This window comes from Petaurus breviceps, unplaced genomic scaffold, assembly GCF_028583685.1.
Source record: "Petaurus breviceps papuanus isolate PSGF00001 unplaced genomic scaffold, PetGlider_PUasm1.0 38, whole genome shotgun sequence".
Classification (NCBI taxonomy): Eukaryota; Metazoa; Chordata; class Mammalia; order Diprotodontia; family Petauridae; genus Petaurus; species Petaurus breviceps.
Window position 1 is genome coordinate 99,739,369 of NW_027186304.1, and position 20,617 is coordinate 99,759,985.

At 36.6% G+C, this 20,617-nt stretch overlaps 1 pseudogene; it reads right to left on the minus strand.

Annotated features, from left to right (window-relative positions):
• Nucleotides 1–282: 282 nt before the first annotated feature.
• LOC138169895 (eukaryotic translation initiation factor 3 subunit F pseudogene) lies at nt 283–19,740 on the minus strand (annotated as a pseudogene).
• Nucleotides 19,741–20,617: the final 877 nt, after the last annotated feature.

Below are 20,617 nucleotides of genomic sequence, written 5' to 3' on the forward strand. Positions count from 1 at the left end.
CAAACCTAGTGATAGAGTTGGCCACAGCTCACTTGGACAGGTGGGGGTCACTCTCCCAAGCTTTAGGCTCTTTCATGATGCTTTATTTTATTTTGTTTTTTTGAAAAGGGATGTCTGTGGTTTATTTGGATTTATAAACAGCTCATCTACAGAAAAAGACAACTTAAAGGTGATGATTGAAGAAGAATCCACTTTTCTTCTGCTGTATCCCATAGGTCACGTCAAAGGGAGGACCCACATCAGGTGGAGTTACTGGCTGTAGCTGCTGCTCATAGGGTTTCCTCACAGGCTCACAAGTTTCTCCTTGAGAGCAATTTGTGACTGGGTTAGGTTGGCAAGGTAAGTCACCATCATCAGGTCATTGATGCTGCTGTTCAGCATGGTCTCAAAGTCCTCAGGGGCAATCTTGGGAACTTGGTTAACCAGGCCCATCAGGAAGCAGCTCACAGTGTTGTCAGCTGACACCTTTCCAGACCGCACCTCCTCAGCATACTGCAACACTATTCTCAGAGCATCCTGGACCAGGCTGATGCACCACCAATTTGCTGCAGATCACTTGAAAGGCCAATCACATTGTTGGGGCTGAGACATGTCTTCATGATCAGGTCAATTCCAATCCACTCAGTATCGGAGGAGACATATTTCACTGTCAGTGGAGTGAACGTCACCCCCATTGTTTTTCCAGGAACACCCATTCTGGAGGCTGGTGTCCACAGTGAAGTGAATGGGGCTACCGGCCTCCTGGCTGAAGTACTCATGAATCTACACTGAATGTTCTGTGATAGCATGGCCTGGGGCATACCAGCCCAAAATAAGTTCACTTGGAGAGACTTTCTTGTGTAATTCATACATATTCTTAACAAATTCCATGTCTACAGCAGCCTCATCCTCAGACTCATTATGTGGCACTGAAAAGCAGTTGGTGACTTCTACTGAGTGTTGGTCAATTGTTCCCAGCAGAGGGCTGATGACCCTGCCCGCGCCCTAGCTGTCCATGATGGAGGCGAGGATGACCGGACCACACGGCCTCCGGGGAACAGCCTGGGGATCCCAGGCCCAAGGGGGTCTGGCGAGGGAGATAGGGCAGAATCCAGTGTAGATGCCTGGTTGGGGTCGGCCCCGAGTCGAAGTCAGGGAGGAACCCGATGCTGCTGTAGCAGCTGCCATGTTGCCAAAGCACGAAAGGAAGCCATGATGCTCTTTTTATAACCAGTTCTGTGGGTCTGTACCTTTTTGGTTCTTCCAAGGTGGTGTGTTCTGTGAAAAGGTATGTTTACTGGTCTCCTGGTCTTTGCTCAGGTCCTTACCAAGGAAAGACCCCTTCTCCCTTGCAAATACAAATGCTAGCACTCCTCTCTGCCCTGAAACTTAAGTCTTAAACTAGGACCCTTTCTCTTTTTCTTCCCTGAATATGCTACCAGGGCCCTTCCAGAACTGGTTTATGGGCAATAGAGATGCCAAACAGTGTCTGGCCCTGACCCCAATGCCATTACAGGGATCTCTTGTAATTGTTTTCAATCCAGTTATATAATCCCCTTATTGCCTCTGGGTGTTTTCCCCAAACTGATGCTACTGTTGCTTCTGTTGTCACTGCTGCAACCTCCCAAGGCCCACAGCTGGAGTTTCCTCTGCACTATGCTATAGACCAGCCCCTACTCACCAGTCACAAACCTCTAATTCTAAACTTCTAAATTATTATTGGCTGGGAAAAATTCTCATTCAAACCTCTTGTTGGCTGTGCTGCACAAGATTCTATTTGACTCATTACTTTAAAAGTTATTTCAAGGGGAATGTTGGGAAAATTTCAACCTGAATACTCTTCCAACTTCACTGTCTTGGATCTATCCCTCTTTTTCTGTTTTGACTCTACCTATTAAAGTATCAAGATCATATTTGTGTCATGGAAAGAATTTGGTCAGAATCCTTCATCTAATTTTTTTTCAAAAGTTTATACAATATTATAATTAACTTTTCTTTAAATGTTTGGTTATATGTGATACTGTTTTTTTTTCCTCTTTAGGGAGTTCATTTGTGACTTGTTCATTTTCCTTTTCTAAGATAGAATACTTAACACTATTTACTGTTATTATTCTGGGTAATTTGTTTGTTTAAAAAAAGATTCATCCATTTCATTTAGATTGTCGGTTTTATTGATTAGCCTGTATATATTTTGCTAGCACTTAGCTATTTTCACGTTTTACTATCCTTAGACTCTGACTTCATTGAGGACAGGGATTATTTTTTTACCTTTCCTTTTATCATCAGTGCTAAGCACACAGCCTAGAACATGATAGGCATTTAATAAATGCTTTTTGATTGCTTGTTATTTATTGTGTTACCATTTGCAATGCAAATAACAGCATTTTATCTATTAATTGATTGCAAATGTCTTTAGATGGGCAGGTAATGCTTTTCCCCATTGAAATATCTGCAAATGCAAATATTTAAAGCTATTTTGCATATGATTAATTCACCAAACATCATTTCTACAACATCAGTGTTTACAGGTATCGATATATTTTTATCTCTTGCTGAATAAGATTTTTTTCAAATTTTTACTTAGCAATTTTGTAAGCAACCTTGTAAAATGCACAAAATCTTTTGTGGTTGAAAATGGAGTTTTTGAAACAGTTTATTTTTGTTTATTGAAAATATATAATTTTCTTTGAACAAGTTATCTTGCCATGTATTCCCCATGTACACATTCAAAATGTTTTAGTTTATTAGCTTTCATGAGATCTGTAGTTAGAACATTCACACAAAGGAAATGCAATGTTTTTGTTTTGTGTTCTCTCTCCATTGCTAAAAGCACTTATGAATTCCAAGGATAAATATAGGGAATCATATGTCCTGGATTGAGGCTCTTTACTTTGTTTTTTCCTCTGTTCTCCCTAAACTGTCTCCATTATGTTTGTGCTATTTTAACTGCTTAGCAGTATCTTGAGCCTAAACTAAATGATGGTGACTATGACAGAGGGTGCCTATTTTGAGATTAATAATCTCTTACATAAATCTGGCTCCATTGCTGTACTGAAATCACTGTCACTTGGAGCAACTTCTGGTTAATTTTATTTTTGTTGATTGAACTTGTTTACATTAAATACAGTGAATGCATCATATGCAGGAGCTGTGGAGGGAATATATCCAATAATGGTGGTTATTGCTTTGGGCCCACCTGAAAGGAACTTAAATATAAAAGGGAAGGTGGGGGAGTGAGACTCCGAGCTTGAAATCTATGGCCTAGATGATTTTCAGAGTCCCTTTATACTCTAAATACATTGATCATTTGATCTACTGGCACTTTCTTGGAACTTAAAGTCAACAAAATCTCAATTATATCTGTTTATGTCTTCTTATAGACTATTAAAGCCTTAGAGATTAATTCTCCTTTAATTCCTCTCAATTGAGTAGATAGTGATCCTGTAGTATACTCCAGGAACTGAAGAAATGAGAGAGAAGGAATACAATGAATAAAGATAGGTCTTTGCCCTAAAGGAATTTACAATTGAAAAGAAAGCAGATTTAAAATCTAGTAAAAAGAAAAAGATAAACAATTGAAAACAAAATCTAGAAAAGAAAGTGAGGTGCTCTGAAGTATTAGAGGCTAGAGCAAAAGAAACTTTGACCCTTAGTTAAGTAAGGGCTAACTTGACTGTCCATCATTCCTTTAAATATTGTATCTTTGTTTCTTCATATTAAAAACCACAAAGTACATTACACTGACCTTTCCCTGGTTAATCGATTCAGATTTTCATCACTGGTATTTAGCATTTTTAATATCTATTTATATTTTTCAAAGTTCTTTACAATTACCTTAATTGGTTATTTTCCACATGCCAGGTGACACAAGCCTCCTAGATAGGTCAATTTGATAACCTTCTGTGTAAATATATTTTGCTTCCAAGGAAATCAGAATACAAATGATTAGTGTCTGAAAAACATTTCAACAGGAAGGAGAAAAAGACAAAGTTGTTAGTATAGATTTAGCTCCTCAAGTTATGAAGTCTAAGGGACTGGCTAATTAAGGCTATATATTCTAACATCTCTCTTCCTGGCTTTTGTTTGTTTCCTTATTTGTTTACTTATTCACTTATTCAAGCATTCATTCATTATTTTTTTTTGTTCTTAATAGTATAAGCTGACTTACATAAATGATTAAGGTAAGTTTTGGGGTATTTAATTAACCAATAGTGATTATGGTGAATTATTTTATTTTTTTGCTTTTTGGAGGGAGGAAGGCAGGTCAATTGGAGTTAAGTGACTTGCCCAAGGTCACACAGGTAGTAAGTGTTAAGTATCTGAGGCCACATTTGAACTCAGGTCCTCCTGACTGCATGACTGGTGTTCTATTCACTGCACCACCTAGCCACCCCAATTATGGTGAATTCTTATCATTCAGGTGATTCTGATAATTCAGTGTTTGGGTTGTTGTTGTTTAATCATAATACTACTGTGCCTTTGAAGGTAGATATCTAGGTATGGGAAACAACTTGCCTTTCTACATGTAAACCACTAGGTTGTTGTTCAGTCATGTCTGACTCTTCATGACCCTATTTGGGATTTTCTTGGCAAAGATACTGGAGTGGTTTGCCCTTTCCTTCTCCAGCTCATTTTACAGATGACAAACTGAGGCAAACAGGGCTAAGTGACTTGCTCAGGGTTACCCAGCTAATAAGTGACTGAAGCCAGATTTGAACTCATAAAGATGAGTCTTCCTGACTTCAGTCCCAGCACTCTATACACTGTGCTACCTTGCTGGCCTCCCTTCTACAAAAAGTCACAGAGATGGTACACTTGCTTTCTCTCCTTATATTCATTTCTTCAATAATGAAATGTGAAAGAGGAAAGGGAACCTAAAAGGAGTGATCAGACAAGTAGGAAGATATCTAGGGAGAGAAAACTCAGCAAATCCTTGGCTTGGTTCTTTTGTCTATAGCTACACATAAGAACCCTGTCCACCATCTCAATTTATGAGCTTCTTTCGTTATTTCTTCCATAAAGGATCAGCTCAAAATGCCTGAGGATTTTACTTATTAATTTTTTAAGTATGTCAGAAATATAAGTATACATGGGTTGTTCATCTGTTATCCCACAGTCCTGACATGCAACCATTCTATCTCCTTTTTTAGTCATCCATATCCTTGATGATCTTTTTTATGCCACTTCTACCCTGAAAGCTGTTACTAGAAACATGCTCTAACCTACCTCGCAGTAATGTGTCCTTTTTCCATTTTTCCCCTTGGGTAGAAATGCTGGTATCCTTCTAAAGGCAATGGATAAGTCTTGCTGAAATTTTTGAGATTTTTGCAATCAGAAAAATCTCATTTGCATTTAAAGAACATCAGCATAGGTAGGGTATCCTCCTCTTTGTTCTCTACACAGGAGAATCTCCATTGAACTGAACACTTTGGGTAAATTTATATCTCCTTGCTCTGTACTTTGCTTAGCAGTGAAAATGTTTATCTTTTAACAAATCATTATACATAAACTGAGGAAGACTAGAAAAGCAATCTAAGTATCTTACAGTTAATGAAATATATTAAAGAACTCTGAAGTACAGCAGGGAATGGCCATATAAGAAACAACTCTATTATATTTAATTTTGATCCATTACTGTATTAGAAATTTTTTTCAAGAGTCAGATGATACAACTCACTGATAATATCTATATTATATTATATATGTAATATATAACATAATATATATTAACAAACCTAAAAGTGCTGGACAAATGTGAGTTATTTTTAGTATTATTTTCAATAAATCCATTTCTTGTTCTTTTTCTGGCAGTGGAAATCTACCTACATACAGATAGAATAGGCAGTCAACAAAAGAGTCATCATTTGAAAAGTAAACTGCCATTTTGGTTGAAATTCACTTAGTTGTTCCATTACTTAAAAGGTAGGAATATCCCCTATTACACACAAATATATCTGGGAAAAAATGTGAATGAAATTATTATTTATTTTCAATAGAATATGAGATACTTGCAAGAAGCTACAAGACATGGTAGATAGAGAACTGTGTCTTGAGAAAGATTTCAGCTCAAATTTTCCCTCAGATACTTGCTAATGTGTGATCCTGGACAAAGTACTTAATCTCTGCCTCAACTTCCTCAACTGCAAAATATGGATCATAATAGTACATGCCTCACATGATTGTTGTGAGCATCAAATAAAATATTTTTAGTACAAGATTGGCTACAGACTAAGTGCTGAATAAAAGCTTGATCCTTTCCCTTCCACCCTACCCCTTTTATGTCTTTTCATCTTCAGTATATGGCACAGGTCCTGACACAAAGTAAGTTTTAAAATTCTGTATTTGCATCCCTATCATTAAGTAGAATTCTTGCATATACTAAGTGCTTGTTAATGTTTTGGACATATGAATGAATGAATTAATGAATGAATGTCATTGAATCACCTGTATTTGATATAACAATCCCAGTACTTTCTATCCAATACAGATCCTGTCCATATCTTTCCATAATTTTTTCCACATATGATCCCTCATAAGGACTAGTAAGATTCCTCTGATTCTATTGTAGTTAGCATTGTAATAATTAGCAAAGAAATAGTAATGATTATATTGCCAATGACAATGAGATGAAAGCACCTTGCTGACCCTGACAATTTCCTCTCACCATATTTCAAAACACAACTGTCATATTTGTTGAACCATTCTCTGAAAGATCATGGAGAATGAGAGAAAATATAGCTGAATTGTGGAAATAGCAAAACAAAATATAGGAGAGTTTATGAGCTAAGATTCAATAAACAACAATTCCTGGTACAAATATAGAATGTATTGTTAAAGTGATGGTTAGTGAATACATCATAGACCCTCTCAGTCCTTTACATGTTTATGAATATATGGCTTGCTGTAGAAAACATTATTTTCTAAATCTTGACACTTTCAGGTGTTTTTTATCAAGGATATCAAATAAACAGAAAAAGAAAACTAATCAAACAAAATCATAACTAAGTTGTTTTATAAAATGAGTTTCAATTACTCATAAGACTTTGCATTAACTACATGACAGGTGTGTTTGGATGGAGCAAAAGATGCAGACAATGGGGACCAATTAAGAGGTCTTAGCAACTATAGGAAAGTATGGAAGGGGCATATAGATACACCAGAGTCAAATAAGTTACAGTTCTGCCTGGGGCTTGCATTGCCCTCTTCTACCTGGACTAGAGCTTCCAACAAGTAAATCACATTTACTGAATTACATTCACTTTTCCTTGCAAACTCTGGTATAGCTATTAATAAACAATCAACTTACTAGAACACAGGCACCCTTTGAGGGAGGTACAGAGCCTGAATAACATGTTCTAAAAGTTGGTTAGCTCTAGAATAATGAAAAATAGGTTTTATTTTACCCCTTTCACAGATTAAGGAAACACAGGATTGAGAAGTTGCTTATTATACCCCTTATATGTTCACTTGGCAAATTTATAATATTTAGAACATTATTTTAAAAAAACATATACCTTTGATAAGCTTACATATTCTTTTGATACCTCCTCAGGTCTTCTGTATGTTAAAAAACGGCAACATTAATGCAAGCAAACTGATCATATTTCTTGTTGAATATAATGACTATTTCTTAGTCATTAGTTGTATTGAAGAAATGAGACAGTCCAGGAAAGTTTAATACTGGATCATGTAGGTGCAGTAAAAAAGCATGGAATTAATATTCTGGATTCATTCTTATTTAATTAGCTAGGTGTCCCAAATTAATTGATCCAGCAATTTACTACATCTCACTGAATTAAATAGTCATACATCAAGCCAACAAATTCTTAGATTATGATATATACATGTACACATATATTTGTATTTTATATAGTATACATTTATCTATAGACAAAGGTGATTTAGGTATCAATATGAATATAGATATGTAATAGCTAGATATATAGATATTGATAAGATACTTTACATATATATGGAAAAAGTGAGTGAGTGAGAGAGAGAACTTCAAGAAGCTATGATCTTGAGAGGCAGCATATTGTAGCAAAGTACTACATATGAAGCTAGGGTTCTAGCACTGTATGCATCATTTAACAACTGTGACCATGGAAGAAGTCTGCAAAACACTGCTTTTATACATTATCTCATCATATCCTCACAATAATCCTGTGAAATAGGTTCTACATACTTTATTACCTCTAGTTTAGGATGAAGGAAACTAAGACTCAGAGGTTAAATAAGTTGCTTATAGTCATGCTATCAGAAGGTGGTAGCATTTGGACCCAGATCTTCCTGCCATTAAAGTCCAGCCACCATTCTCAGACTAAACCACTACTCTTACCATTCTATGCTCCCATTCATCCATTCTCAATCAAATGTTTAGAGAATACATACAGAATAGAGGTGTCCAATACAAGATTAAGAGCCATATTGAACTTACTGAGTATTCCCCAAAACACATTAAAATGTTTCAAAAGCAAAAATATAATAGAACATAGATAATGTCAATATGTAGTTTTCTAAATCAGTATGCAGCTTCAAGGATCTTTATGTATGGTTTAGATCCCCTATTTCTATTTGAGTTTAACAACATTGATCTAGAACTGTTCCCAAACTTCTTTGGGGTCAAATGACCTTGGGATATTTGAAAAGGGAAATATCATTTCATTATTTTTAATAAAAGTGATGTCCTACGGAAAATTCTAAGAATATTTACTGATAGGCTTTAAAAAGTACAGCTCAGGTCTATTTCCCCCATAAAATCTCCTTGACAGTGAGTTATTTTAAAGTCCCTGAATCTGTCTATTCTGAATTGCTTCACTTTTAGAAATGTGTTTAACCAATTTAAATATAATACAGAATAATTTTTTCATGAGGATTTTTGGACTAAAAATAATGACCTTACCCACATGCTTTAGTAATCTGAATGATGTACCATACAACCTTCAAGACATGGAATGTGCACTTATGCCTTTATCTTCATATATAAAGCTTCTAGATTTTGCCTTTAATTTTACTTAAATTGGTAGATTTGGTTAAATTGGTTTCCTTAGAAAAGTATGTTTTAAATCTTTTTGCCTCATAATTTCATTATGAAAACTGGGAATGCTAACCTCTCAAAAGTTTACTACTTAAAACAATTTACCTGCCCATGGATTTACTTTAATCTGAAATAAAAGGAAGAGAGAATTAACCCATTTGTGAGTGTTGAGTCATTCCACAAACTGCTGCTTTTGGACCTAAGAAATGCAAACATTATCCAGAACATCTTTTAATCAACGTGGGAAGTGGGAGGTGAAAGGTAGAAGGATATAAATGAACATTGCCATTTGGAACTCTGATAAAAGCTATTTCATGGGCCTTGAGAGTTATAGATCATACTTGGATGACAGTCCCACATAAAGCATTTTTATCCTTTTGGAGTGTTCATAGAGATGTGAGCTAGAGTTTGTCCTTCATGGGTATCAGACTGCATACACACAACCAAGTACACAAATCAACAGGCACAGAGAAAAAAATACTGAAATACTGTATGTACAATAAAAATGAACAGAATATATTGTCTATATGAAGTTGTTGTGAGTTATAGTGCAGAATGAGGAATTTTGTGTCCCCAGATGTCCTGCCATAGCCTGAGATTACACTGAGCTAAGATAGAATGCCTTTTATTTTCCCTTAAGTCTTCCATTCTGGACAATTTTTCAGTTGCTGAAGGTCATGTCATTCTCCTCTGGGTCTCTCAGACCTTGGGGTAATAATCAACACATGCCCAGATATTATCTAATCTTTCCTCCCCTTTTACTATAAATGCTTGAATTTGACTCATACTTTCTGTTCAGGTATTGAGTCTTCCATTTTCTACCTTTACCTTCTTCTTACTATGTAAAATTACTCTTTTCTTTTAAACTGTGGTTGGTAATCACTTCTTGAAGTAGATTTTTTTCCTAAATAATCACACCCATTGTCAGATACATTTGACATGTTTGCTTCAAGTGGCCCCTTGTCATCACTTAATGTGTTTATGGTGATTTTCTTTCTCCATTTTAAGGCTATGAGATTAGAATCACAGGCTTATGTATTTATATTTAGAAGGGACTTTAGATGTCATTTATCTCAATCTTCAGGGCAGAGGCCTGTATATTATATAATATCTGTCAAATATCTTGTTATTTAATTCCAAATGACATCTTATCAAAATATACTTACTCTTTCATTAAAACTGTCTACTTCTCCACACATTTTTTTTCTCTTCTGGGAAAGGAAAGGAACACATAGCTACAATCAAGGGGAATAACATTCAACATTTGTATGAAACAATCTAGCACTTTGCTTACCCTTCTCTAATTCCATGTTATGGAGAAAATGGAATTAGATGATACTTGCAATACAGTTCAGAGAATACAAATATTTGCTTGAATAAAATATTCTGATTGTCCCAGAAATAAAAAAAAAACTCATGAAAACCAAATTAAACAATAATAGGAAAAAGAAACAAAATACTTTGAACTCCTCTTCGATTTACTGTCTTCTTTCCTTTATGCACATTTGATTTATTTATAGCCCTAGGTGTGTGAACCACATCTTTTAAATGTTTTTTTAGTTACTTTTGTTTTTATATCACAATCATTTCTGAATGTTTTCTGTTCTCCTCTCTCTTCCCCAAGTCTCTTGTAGCAACAACAACAACAATGAAGCAAAATCAACTAACGTAGTGATCTAACAGGGTATACGGTATTGCTCAACCATATCCCCCCATCTCTCCAACAACAAAAAATCAGGAGGTACATTTCTTAATCATTTCTATTAGACTAAATCCAGTCATTGTAACTACATAATATTCAGCTTTATTTTAATGTCCCTTTCATTTCCATCATTATTTTCATTTGAATATTTTTCCTAGGTTTGGTTCATTAATTTCAGAGCATGAGATCATACTTCCCTCCCTCCCTCCCCGTATTTCTCTAAATTCTTCATATTCATAATTTGTATTGTGTAATGAAACTCTATTATAGTTATAGACCATAGTATGTTTAGTCATCCTCCAGTTGCAACCTGTGTACTCCTAACTCTAGACTTGTGCTATTAATCCTGCTAAGTTATACAAACAGTCCGAAAGAGAGAGATACTTTCATTACGCAAGTAACAAATTGGCACTCATAATACAACTGAGTCCATACCACCTAGATTGCTATTCTCTCAGTTAGATAGTGGCTTTAGTGTGAACATATATTGAGAAATTGGTTCTCCCTCCTTACTCAAGAGATTAATTTATTCAGCTGTCATCCAAAAATTATTTGGTAAGATTTTTCTTTCACCTTTATATAGCAACATAATAGCATTACACTTATTTCCAATGGCACTCTTATTGATCAAGTGTTGAATAATATTCTTTCTTTCAGCATCTCAAATGCTGTTAATAGACACTATGTTTATTCCTTTGCATATAATCCATGTTATGGAATCCCCACTGACGATATATAAGACAAATGATTCTACCTGTCAGCTCACAGTCCTTTAGTGTGCATATCCAAAGCTAAGTATGAGCAAGATTTATTGGTGATATGGGTTTTCCTTTCATGTATCATAAGAAAGCTATTGGTAAACTGTTCATATGGATAAATCATTCAAGAAACCCACTGAAGAAGGACTTCATTTTTAGGGTCTACTATGGGTAAATGAAAGTAAGAGAAATTTTAAAAATATGAAAGGTTTGGATTAGGACACTTACAATCAGACCAAAACTTTACTGTTGAAGCAGTCAAGGAATTTCAGTAGCTTTAGAAAGGCAACATAGGGGTGGCTAGGTGGCACAGTGAGTAGAGCACCAGCCCTGAATTCAGGAGGACCTGAGTTCAAATCCGGCCTCAGACACTTAACAAAAAACTAGCTGTGTGAACTTGGGCAAATCACTTAACCCCAATTGCCCTCCAAAAACAAAAACAAAAACAAAAAAATAAAGCTGCACTCGGACTCAGGAGGGACCTGAATTTAAATTTCACCTCTTAAACTTGCTAGTTACATGACCATGAGTCAGGGGAGGGGAGAGAGTCTATTTGATCTTTCTTGGCCAGTTTCCATATCTGAAATATTCATAGATCCTACCTCATATGGTTACTATGAAGATTATGAAGATGAAGAAAGATTGTATATGTAAAGCATTTTGAAAACTTTGAAGAGTTTTCTAAAATCATGGTATTATTACTATAGTTTTTAACTGATACTGCCAAAATTACTAAGTTTCAAGGAAAGGCAATTTTGAAACCTGAAAATGAGATGCAATTAAAAAATATGCCTTGTATAATCAAGTCAATTCATTCTGTTCTTATTAGGGCACTGTGCTAAGCACCAAAAATACAAAAAAGGGGGAAACACCATTCCTTTTCATAAGTAACACATTCTGATGAGGGAGACATGTAAGAAGGCACTCTGGGAAGGGAATATATTATTAGTAGGGTGACTGAGAAGAGCTTTCTGTAGGTTGCTGGAATTCATCTGAGTCTTGAAGAAATTCATGGAATCGAAAAAGTATTCTAAGGTATAGCTAGTGGAAGACAAAAAGACAGGGGATAGTGTCTTTTTAGGTGAACTATAGATAGGCTGGTGTTATTGGAATGTAGAATAGATAAAGGAAAGTAAATTTTAAGAAAAATGGAAATGTATGAAGGGGCCAGTATGAGAAGAGCTTTAAATTTAAAAGTAGTAGTAGTGTAGTGGACATCCAAGAAATAACAGGACAGCAAAGTCAATTATAATTTAGGAGTGTTTATTAACCAGCTGTGACTGCCTCCCCAATAGAGAAGACAGCATCGAGTGTTCTGTAAGATGCATTTTTATAGACCTAGTTGTTGCTAACAAACAGTGTGGTTCCAAAGGGGGGTGGTGGTACCATTTCTAGTAAAATCTTGGGTACCTAACAAGAACAGACTTGTAACTGGGCTAACAAGAACAGACTTGTATCTGGGGTGTGTTTCTAGCAACACAAGTGAAACGTTCCCTCACTATGGCCTATTAGGTGGTTTCCAGGGCCCCTGGTAGGGGCCCCTTCTGGCAGGTTTTAGCCAATTAATTGATTGATTGATTGATTAATAAAAGGCAGTGGATGACACAGCACTGGAACATAAAAGAGACACATACTTGATAAATGAATCTTTTCTACCTACCCGTGTTTCCCCGATAATAAGACCTATCCCGAAAATAAGCCCTCCCCTTACTGTGTAAGATTCCTCTAAAATAAGCCCTCCCCCGAAAATAAGCCCTATTGAGATTGCTACTGTAGTGAAGGTGATCCCCTGCGCTACACGCTACATTATGGTACCCTCTGTATGCACCGTCCCCCACCCCCCGTGAAACGCACGCCGCGCTCCGAGCTGCATTCAAATAATTTCTACATCAATGTAGAAATTATCAATGAACCTATGAAAACTGATGAGATCACTAAGCAAGAGATTATAGAAAGAAAAGAAGGCACAGAAAAGACCCTTGGAGACAGCTATGAATGCTGAGTATGATTTACAGGAAGAATCAGCAAAGAAGACTGAGGTGGTCAGAGAATCAGAACAGTTCATGAAGACCTAGTGAGGAGAAAGGATTCAGAAGCTGATGGTGATCAAAAGTGTCAAATACTAAAGAGAGAGATCAATAATTATGAAGATTGAGAAAATATCAGCTATTGCAATTTTGAAGAGCATTGGCAACTTTGAAAATGAAAGTTTCAGTAAATGACTGGGTCATTTTGCAGAAAATTTTTAAGAGAGAAAGGAGAGAGGTAATAGTGATACCTAGTAAAATACCAAAAGGGCTTTTTCAAAGATCCTAGCTATAAAAGAGAGGAGAGATATGGATTGTTAGCCAGCCAGGGTGGGGAGGTATGAGTAAGAGTTTTTATTTTAAATATGGGAACACATATTTTGTTTTGTAAGTTACAGAGAAGGAGCCAGTAGAAAAGGAGAGAAAGCATGGGAATGAGAGGGGTGACAATCTGTGTGGGATATGATGAAAATGAAGGAATGAAGTAGGAGTTAGTAGATGGAGTGTCTGAAGTGAGATAAGGATGATGGCAGAAGTGAATGCTCTTCATAAATGACCTCAGTTTGTTGTTGTTGTTTAGGGAAGTAAAACAAGTTCCTTGGCTGAGAACTGGGGGGGAGAGGGGAACAGAGTGCCTTGGAGGGAGCTTGAGCAGAGAAAACAACACAAATTTGCTTTGTTTCTATCATAGCATCTGTAACTGTTCAGAGGATGACTACCTAACCTTTAGATGAAATCCAAATGGACTTTACATGTAGTTTTGTTTTCATGAGTGGCAGAAAAATTAAGATGGTTTGATGTGGTTGAGAAATAGATATTTGTTTAGACACTTGTCTGGGTTCAGACTTATCCTTAAGTGGACTTATCATGAAACTTTGAGTCCTACTGCATTAAGCACTGTGTTAAATGCCAGACACATAAAGAAATTAAAGACATGATATAGCTCTCAAGAGACTTCCAAGTTATAAGGGAGAGGAAAAGAGAAAGGGTGTGAAGGGAGAAGAAGGATGGAAGAGAGAATCTATTAGGTGATTACTTTGTGTTAGAATCAAGAAGGAAATAGTTTCTGCCAAGATGGACAAAATCTCTAGGGTCATGTGGTCAGTGACTACCAAACAACAATGTGTGAGGGATCTCATTAGGTGCTGGGAATATATACAAAATCAAATGAAATGGTAATCAAGGAGGTTATATTATAGTGGGGGAAAATAATGCATTAATACATAAACATAATTGCGGAGGGGTAAAGAGTGCCTGCACTGGGGCATGACTGAGACATAGTAGGAAATAGCCTGATGGAGTGGTTTTCTGTTAGATAAGGCAAAAAAAAAATTCACTTATCCGTGTTTCCCCAATAATAAGACCTATCCCGAAAATAAGCCCTCCCCTTACTGTGTAAGATTCCTCTAAAATAAGCCCTCCCCCAAAAATAAGCCCTATTGAGATTGCTACTGTAGTGAAGGTGATCCCCTGCGCTACACACTACATTACGGTGCCCTCTGTATACACCGTCCCCCACCCCCTGTGAAACGCACACCACGCTCCGAGCTGCATCCAATCAGAGCTGCAGCAGTGAGTGCGTCATCCTGTTCTTCCCCAGTGATTTGCTTGCTGGCGCCATTGAGAGCAGTGCCACGGAGGAGAGCTGAGGCAGGACAACATAAAAACCCAGTATGTAAGCAGGAGTGAGGGGGCATGATGGAGGATAAAAAGGGCATGATGGAGGAAAAAAGAAGAACTCAGGGGGCATGATGGAGTGAAAAGAAGGACTGATGGTCATAATTTAATTATTCTGTCTGTTTTGACCCCCAGACATGAGTACAAAAAGGAAGAGCTATACTGTTGAGTATAAGAAAGCAATTGTAGAGGAGTCACGTGGCAAGAATCTTGCAGTTTTCTGTAAAGAAAAACTTTTGGATCTTCGAATGGTCAGAAAATGGAGAGCAGATTATAATAACCTCAATCAACAGGTGGATGAGGGAAAAGGGAAAAAGCGCAGGTCTGGATCAGGTCGGCAGCCCTTATATCCTGACTTGGAGATCCTCATTGGTGAATGGATTGCTGACAGGAGAGCAAAGGCCTTGGTTGTGCGCAGGGCTGATATTCAAGCATTTGCCCTTTCAATGGCACCAGAGTTTGAAATGGTCTCAGAAGGATTCAAAGCATCACAACACTGGTTGTATGGTTTCCTTCAATGGTATGAACTGTCCCTAAGAAGATCAACAACACTGTTTAAGCTGGAAGATGCTGAAGTTATTAAACGTGCACTTGCATTCAAGTCCTTTATTGATAGGATCGACATTTCCAAGTACCAAACCTGCAATATGATTGCTATGGATGAAACTGCAGTGTTTATGGGACAAGGATCTCAAACAACAATTCATCACAGGGGTGCAACGTCAATCTACATTCCCACCACTGGCTATGAAAGTGCATGGGTCACCTGTGTTTTGGCAATTCGTTTGGATGGAAAGAAAGCCACACCTCTAATCATCAGTAAGGGCAAGAAAGATAAGATTGAACGTGTATCTGGCATTTATGTTCTTGAAACCAAAAAATCCTGGTGTACACAAGCCGTTATAAGAAAGTGGGTTGATTTAATGCTGCCACTTGTTATGCGAGGTAACCAAAGAGGTCTGATAGTCTGGGATTCAGCCAGCACTCATCGCGCTAAAGAAATGAAGAACTTCCTTGCAGAGAGAAGAATAGATCAAGTAATGATTCCTGCAGGAATGACTGCCTATCTCCAGACCCTTGATATTGCAATAAAGAAGCCATTCAAGGACCATTTGCGCATGGAAGTCAATGACTACATTGAAAATAGAATGGAAAGAAATCAGCGTGGAAACTTTGTGAAGCCCTGTCTGCAAGAAGTCGTGACTTGGGTGAAGAAGTCATGACTTGGGTGAAGAAGTCATGGGATAAAATTACTGACAGCTGTGTCACCAAGACACTACGAGCAGGTTACCTGGACAAGACATATTCATTTAAAGAGAGCTATATTGCTGGACATGACAGATTGGGTCCACTTCTTCTGAAGGAAATGGAGGCGCAAGACATCCAGGACGGAATTCAGGGTATGGACACTTATGATGATGTTGTGGAAGAAGATGACATGATCATTATTGAATAAAGGTACATTTTTTTGTTCACATTTACCTGTTTATTAAAATTGCTGTCAATGTTCATTAAAATAAGCCCTCCCCTGAAAATAAGCCCTCTGGTGTTTTTCTGTCCAAAAAAAAATAATAAGACAGTGTCTTATCGGGGAAACACGGTATCAAACTTGGTATAATTTCTTGTTTCTTTCTGGTGGGGTGGAGGTAGAGATAGAGATGGAGACTAAGGCCATGACTGGGAGATTTAGGTTCAAAAATATTAATAAAAATAAAGCTTGCCTAAACTAGGAGCCAAGTATGTGTAGTGCATGCAAAAAACATTGCAAAGGGTTGTTTGGTCATTTATTTTCTTTATCTCAGGTCAGAATCAGTTTGTTCTTTAGTTTTCACTTAGTTGAAAATTAATTTGTTCACCTTAAGTTGGGCTTATTGTTTTGAATGGATTTGTCTAACCACAACTAGAGAACATAACTGAAATTAAGATCATATGTGGTCATTCGAAGATAAGGACAACTTATTTGCAAAAATAAAGTGTCTTTAGTTGAGTCACACATACACAGGCAAAAGTTATATTAAAAGTTCTAAATAATTGTTTTTTTAAGCAATCGGGGTTAAGTAACTTGCTCAAGGTTACATGGCCAGTTATTTCTGGGTGTGGTGCTAAGTATCTGAGCCCAGATTTGATCCCCAGGTCACCCTGAGACTGGAGCTGGTGCTCTTTACTTGCTGAGCCACCTGGCTGCCCCTAAGCAATTGGGGTTAAGTAACTTGCTCAAGGTTACAAGGCCAGGTGTTTCTATCAATAAAAATTTTGACAAAGACTTTTTTTCTCCTTTCCTTCATTCTTATTCATAAATAATTTCAACTGAGGTTAAATAATCCCGAAGGATTGTGGAGTTAGAAGATTTATCAAATAAACTACAAAAGTAAATTCAATTATACTTGCTAAGTAAGTTCTACATAAGTATTGTTCTAAGTGATTTTCTTAAGTATTGCTCTAGGATCAGATTGCAGACATATACTTTCTTAGGCAAGAAGAGTGACTGAAATGATAGGCAAAAATATGAGAGGCCTTATTTGTAAATAGAGCACTGGACTCAGAATATAAAGACCTCTTTTTTTACACCTCATAGCTGTGTAATAAGTATCAATACCACCAACGAATCTCTCAAGGCCTGATTTTCTTTATCTTTGAAATCTTTATCTAAAAAATAAGGAATTTGGGGGCAGCTAGGTGGTGCAGTGAGTAGGGCACTGGACCTGGAGTAAGGAGGACCTGAGTTCAGGTCCGGCCTCAGACACTTAACACAAAAACTACCTATGTGACCTTGGGCAAGTCACTTAACCCTAATTGCCCTCCAAAAAAAGCAAAAAACTAAAATATGCAATTTGGACCAAACAATGTCTAAGGTCCTTCCTTCTGATGTTCTATGATTCTAGGATTCTGACTGGATTTGAGGGACTTTGGTCCTAGGCACCCATTACAAGGACTGATTTTTAAACACTTGTTCTGAGGATAAAAAAGGAAAGAGACTGATTTTATGAAAGCCTCTTGAAATTTCAAGGTACTAACTGTTTTGATGATTACGTTACAAATTAATGTCTTTTTGCTTTTAAAAAAAAGTTTAGTAAGACATTTTTAAAAACACTCCCCATTCTCTTCACTTCCCTTTTGCATCACTGTAGCCATTCATTGACATACCTGAGGGGCACCCCATGTTTTGTCCTCCCACAAACGGCGTGGAGATTGCTTGGATAGAATTTATGCCTCAGAATGCAGCTATATCTTTTCTGATTTAAGGATGTTTTATTTTTCAATATTTTAGATGTCTCTGCCTCAGGATGTTACTAGCCATTCTATTTTCCGATAAACCTACTTAGCTTCAAGGATAAAGTGTAAGAAGAAAAAGGTTTTTAAAAAAGAATGAATAGGGAATAATGTAAGTTTTTTTTAAAAATTTAAGCAGTTTACCTAATGAAAGTAGAGGCATATACAGCAGACGTGGGGTTATTCTTATTAGGAACGAAGCTGGAGATGCCACAATTAGCATTAGTAAGAATGATGTATGGTCTTGAAGTAGTTAGAAAGAACCTTTAGAAAGAAAATAAATCTCTTTAAAAATATTTCTTTGTACTCATAAAGCTTAAAATTGTACAAATGGATTTTCTGGAAATATTCCCAGGCTAAGACTTTGTATAGGGAATTCTAAACCTATGCCATTTAAAAAAAAAATCCTAGTTACCAACTGCAGATAAAATAGGCATAATATTTGAATGACAAGTCTTTAACTTTACAGTTTTGCTAATGGAAATAAAGAAGGTTCAAGCAATTCCTGATCATTTACATTTCAGGTTGCCCATATATTTAATATATGCAATCATTGAACAAGATAAATAGCTTATTGAAAAAGATAAACAAAAATGGCCAAAGTAGACTTGAGTTCTATGAGTTATTTAATTTCTCTGAGTCTCAGTTTTCTCATCTCTACAATGTGGACAATACTATTTGTCCTCTCTATCTTATTGGATCATTATGAGGAATATTTTTTCAAACTTTACAATAGTATAAAAATAAGTCCAAAGGGGAAAGAAAAGAGTCAGTGGTTCGCCTTATGTTCTATGTTCATATGTTCTATGTGTGTTTTTTCTAAGTTGATAACATTTGGAGTCATATTTTTCCGACATAAAATAATCCTTCAAATTAATATGTTAAAATGTTGTATCATTGAAAAAGAATTGGAAAACTTTTATGAAATTATATCACCTGGTCTGTTTACTTTCTAACAATTTTGTATTTAGGCTAAAGGAGAAAAAATAGAACCCTTCTAGCAAAAACTAAAGAATTTTTGAGGTTGCTCTGCGTATCGCTTTGCAACTCTTAAAATCACTATACAAATGCTACTTGTTGTCATTTTATGGCTCATATACTTCAAATATGATAAATAATCAAGAAGAGTTAAATTAAATTAACTGTCACCTCACTACTTATTGATTCCTGGCAATATGACTCCCATCTCAACCACTCTGCTAAAATTGATGTTTTAAAAGTCATAAGTACCTTTCTTATTGCAAAATATGATGGCTTCATTTGCATTGCATTCTCTATAGCATTCGACATGTTGTACTACCATCCTCTGGATACTCCTGTTAAAGGAAGACTACAGTCCCAAAAGAGGCATCTTAAATGAAACAGTCTATTCACAAATTACAAAAGATTTACTGTCTGAGAAAAGATTGTAAGAAAAAACTTGCAAGGGAGGAGGGATAGAGAGACAGAGACATAGGGACAGAGTGAGAAACAGAGAGAGACACAGAGACAGACAGAGAGACAGAGACAGGGAGGAGTTCTCAGCTGCTCAAAGGGTGTGTAGAAAAGGGTGAGATATTAATTATTTCTGGAGGATTTGGGGCAGGGTGTGTGCATTAAGGAAAAGACATCTTTAGACACAATAAGTCAAAGAGCAAGATGTTTACAAGGTGCCAAGCAATGTCTTGATTCTGTAGTGGCAGTTCAAGGTTGCCCATGAGCTGTTCAAGGCCGGTTCTGTGGTTTCTGACAGCTATAGGAATCTCCAAATTCAGCCAGAGTTCACTCATAAAGATCACTGGTATGTCAAGCAGTTCTTGACTTCACAAGTCCTTCTGAATGGCTGGTTGTTGTATTACTCCAGTGTCCTGCTCCCTGCTAAAGAAGGGAAGCTCCAACATGTATATTGTCATTGCAAAGCCTGTGTGGACACTTTGTACTCACTTGGTTTCCAAGACTCCCACTTGGTTTGGTCCTTTGCCCATCTATGTCACTGTCTCTTGTTTGTTTTACTGTCTCCTCTTCTATTCCACAATCCCTTAAATTACATGTTTTCCCTAGTCTTAGTCTTTTGTCCCTTTGTTCAGGGAAATATACAGCCAGATTAGAAAGTCTTTGCTAAGAGAGGCAAAAATCAAGTTAGTAACTTAAAACAACCCTGACGTTTGAGTTGATTGTAAGAGAATGG